Here is a 4,599-nt window from a genome sequence, read left to right as displayed (position 1 = left end):
AGAGAGAGAAAGAGAGAGAGAGAGAGAGAGAGAGAGAGAGAAGGTCAGATAATGAAAGAAACTGAGAGAGACAGAGACAGCGAGAAAACGGAGCGTAAAAAACAAGATCAAAGGCCCTCTAATTACAATACGTCTCTATGATTGAGCAACGCTTATGATTTTAGGCTCATTTCTTTCTGCTAATGCGTGTAAATCATGGGCGGGCCCTTTGTGGCATTCCTGATCTCTACAAGAAAAAGTAAAAACTTTAAGTGAGGCATAGTGGTGAAATCAGGCGCTCGTCAAAATAATGAAATCTCGAGAAATCGGAAATTTTCGACCAGATTGGAAATTTATTTCGAATTTTTGTTTTTTTTTAGCTCAACACCTTGTATGTCCATTCAAAAACACTTTTATGTGTGGATTTTATGGAAAAACATTTATTAAAGGTACGCAAAAAAAAATGTAAAATAGCAGTTTCCAAGGACTCTAGCTATGAAAGTCACCGAACTTTGGCGGCTATTTTCTCACTAATTTTACCTCTGAAACCAGGCGACCCCCACCTCCTTCTAGCGCAAATATCTCGACTTCTATTCATGATAAATGGATATTTTTTTTCATAAAGTGCAAGGAATATGAACAACCGTTAAGATAATACCTATAACTCTATATGCCCAAAAATTGACGAGCGCCTGATTCCACTGCGTATTAAAAACAAGAAGAAAGAATATCAGAACAAGTCTGTTCACGAGCTAAAGTCTCTTTCAGGATTCCGTCTCTTTCTGCATTTTAATTATGGTCATCGCTCCTTTAGAGTAACGTTTTTAATGTTTCGAAATGGCCGTTGCAGGTAAACGACATGAGATCAGTTCTCGGGTTTATTCTAATTATTTTAAGTATTCCCGTCCTTCGGTTGAGATTCCGGATTACATTCAGTTAGGAGTTGGCTCTTATAAATAGGATCGTAGCAGCCTGTCCTGCCTAGGAAATATGGCTATAGGCGCGGAAAACTTGTATTATTATTGTATTATGGTTTTGTTGTATTATTGTCTCTGGTGATTGTCCAGCATTTACAGCCATATGGTCAACCCTTCTAAATGTGAGGCAGCGTCGTGAAATCAGGCACTTGTCAAGATTCTTAGAGCAAAGAATTACAACATGTGACATGCGATGCCTTAGAAAATCAGTAAACAAGACCATTCGAGACCAAATTAGAAACTCAGTAATCCGAGAAATGGTGGCCACAAATGATGTCTTGCATCACATCCAACACCAAAGAATCAAACGGTTCGGACATCTCCTACAATTACCAACACACCATCCAGCACAACGTGCCTACATCCAAAAATTCAATGGCAACAAAGCTTGAGGGCGACCGAGAAAGACCTGGATAGATGGAGTCAGGGAAACATTAACCACCCACGGCATCCTTCTGACCCAAGCTCTCCGGCTGGCGACAGAGAGACGTCTCTTTCTTCTCGCGACACGCGAAAGGGTATAAGCGGCGGATAAAAGTTAAGTAAGTCAAAATACAGAAATTGGAGAAACAGGCATTTTTCCGAAAGTTTGGAAATTTTAATCGAATGTTTATTATTGGGCTCAACCTCTTTTACATCTATATGAAAACACATGTCCTCGTGAATTTCACTGAAATACAATGATTAAAAGCCCAAAATATGTCAACTTTCTGTTTTCAAGGACTCTTTAGCTATTGGAGTTACCAAAATTTTTCTCACTAATTTCACCACTGAATCCAGGCGACCTCACTTCCTTCAGTCGCAAATATCTTGAGTTCTATTCAAGACAGATGGATATTTATTTCATTGGAAGCAAGGCAAATAAATCAGTTTTCAGATGATACCAATAACTCCACGTACCCAAAAATAGACGAGCGCCTGATTCCACTGCGTCGTGACAAGTATGACTGTGAAAGCTGGACAATCACTAAAGACAGGGAAAATAAAGTAGAAGCAACAGAAATATGGGTTCTTGGGAGACTGCTTAGATTATCGTGGAGGAAATAAAAATCAAATGAGGAAGTAGGCCTACTTGATGAAGCCCACGCAGGACGCTCGCTGTTAAAAACAACCTGAAAAGGACAAATGCAGTTTTTGGGAACACCTGAATAGATATAAAGGTTTTGAACATCTAGGTCTCATTGGCAAAATTGAAGGTAAACGAGGCCGGGGGGAGATACAGATGGAAGAGAGAGAGAGACAGGGAAAGCAGGAAAGAGAGCATACATACAAACATACATACAAACAATAAATAGACAAACAGACAGGACTGAAGAAGACAAAGGGGAAAAAAGCAGAAAGAACTTGTTAATATAATACAAAGAAATTGTGATAGAAGGCAGGAGACAGACAGAGATATTATTATCACACCGTCCCCTCACCACTAACGACCGCCGATATTGTTTTAATGATGCCCCACCGACCGAGCCGCCTCTTCCAACCGTCCTTTACCAAGACTTAGCAGGGGCAGATAAAGAGGAATTACCACCGCCGCAGTGTCGTTTTGTCTCCCCTGGTTCAGTCTCGTCTTCGGTCAGTCTGACCTCGACCCAGTGATCACATGATCAATTGGCGGCTAGCTAGAGCCGTTTTTGATGGAGTGCAGACGTTATCTTCCGGATTTGGAATAGATCTTTCTTCTCAAAGTTGAAGCTTTCAGTGTTATAGACCTATGATCGCTCAGCCACAATATTGTTGATGGAAGTAAACTTGGACTCAGCTGAAAGAGCCGTCGGGATATTGGCCACTGGCGAGAAAATGCATCTCACCTTGACGCTCTACGGCAGCAAGGGGTGCCTAACGTAAAGTGTAGGTAAATACCCCCTATAACAAACAAAACAAACAAAACAAACAGAATAAAACAAAACAAAACAAAACAAAACACAAAAAAACACACAAAAATTCAAAACCACCACCACCACCACCACCAACAACAACAACAAAATGGGAACTTGCTCGACGTATATCAAACGTCCAAGTTTTCAGCTCGCATGTCACCACTTTTGGGTGGTCCTGACGTCTTGCAAGTATCTGCATGTAGCGCCCTGACATCACAGTCGCAAACATAATAGATACAATTGATAGCATTTGTATAGCGAAAAATCCCCCACTCAACAGAAAGGTCTATGCGCTTCACAATCTGTACTATTACCCCGGCAGACATGAAAGCATTCTGAAACAACCTCAACTTCCTGGGAAGCATGCAGTGCAAGCAGCCATTTATAGACTCTAAAACACTAACAAACTGACAAGATCTTTCGCTGTCTATGGCCGGGTACCCATTCCCACCTAGGTGAAGTGAGGAAAATTCGTGTAAAGTGCCTTTCCCAAGGACACAACGTCCGGCCCGCGGCTCGAACCCCCCGAACCCGCAACCTCAGGATTACGAGTCCGGTAGCCTAACCACTAGACTGAGGTCACTTCGGCCTTCGCCATTGGGAACTGACTTGATGGACTAAGGACGACCGAGGTCTCCTTTCTCTTTCTCTGGGTGTCTTCAGAGTAGACGTGACGTCATGCACGAAGACAATTGGTCGCTTTTAAGGACAAGCAGGCTAACCCAGATTTCGGGGGTTTCCAGAAATTTTGACATACACCGAAAGTGGGCATTGCCCTACCTCTAGGAGAAGTTTGGTTTCATTGGTGTGTGTATATTTGTTTGGTTACAGAGAAAACTTTCTTTGTCTTTTAAAGAAACTGAACAAGGGACAAAAACTTTACCTTCGATTTTCTCAAAACAACATTTTTCGAGATAGCCCCCTTGTCCTTAAAAGCGACCAATTTTGCTCTCATATTGAAAAATGAAAGATGGCAGGAAAAGGGAGAGGGAGGGGGGGGGAGGTTTTCTGAAATAGAACTTCACTAAGACTGGGAACGCGCTTATACAACTTTATGCAGTTGCGAGCGCCGTTTTACCAAACTAAATTAACCGAGACTGAAAATTGGGACACATTGACTCTCTCTCTGTTTCAACAGTAAGATGATGTAAGTTCGTGGAGCGTGTGTGAGAGAGATCAGACATCGCACTGTTCGTACCTTACAAAACAATGTTTTTAAAACCTCTGTTTTCTCGGAGGGCCCGAGTGCAAGTTGCGTACGTTAAAGATCCCTTGGTGATCTAAAATCGATAAGAGTAGGCTTCAAAAGGTCCTACCAACTGAAAAAGTTTAATGTGTCCCGCGCGCTCAAAAGACTTTATGCAGTTGCGAGCGCCGTAATACACTTACAAAAAAACCCTCTATTGTTTATAATATTAGAGACGTAGCCCTTTCATTCCATCCAGATTTCTTTTTTTCTTTTTTTTTTTTTTTGTTACTATAATTGAGGGTTTTTTGTGTTTTGTTTCGTTTTGTTTAGTTTTGTTTGCTTGTTTTCGTTTTCCCCTTACGTGAAAATTTTTCTGTCGCTCGGTCCGATACACCTGCATTTTGTTTTCCGCCATTAATTCCAGCATGTTCTGATAAGTCGCGGGGCAAAGAGAGTTAATCTGAAGATTGATAGATCGGGGCAGGTTTCAAATAAATTGTCTCCATTTCCGCAACATGCTCACGAGGTCTCTCTCTCTCTCTCTCTCTCTCTCTCTCTCTCTCTCTCTCTCTCTCTC

Source organism: Aplysia californica, unplaced genomic scaffold (genome assembly GCF_000002075.1).
Source record: "Aplysia californica isolate F4 #8 unplaced genomic scaffold, AplCal3.0 scaffold00050, whole genome shotgun sequence".
Classification (NCBI taxonomy): Eukaryota; Metazoa; Mollusca; class Gastropoda; order Aplysiida; family Aplysiidae; genus Aplysia; species Aplysia californica.
Note: the sequence above shows the minus strand (reverse complement) of the source record.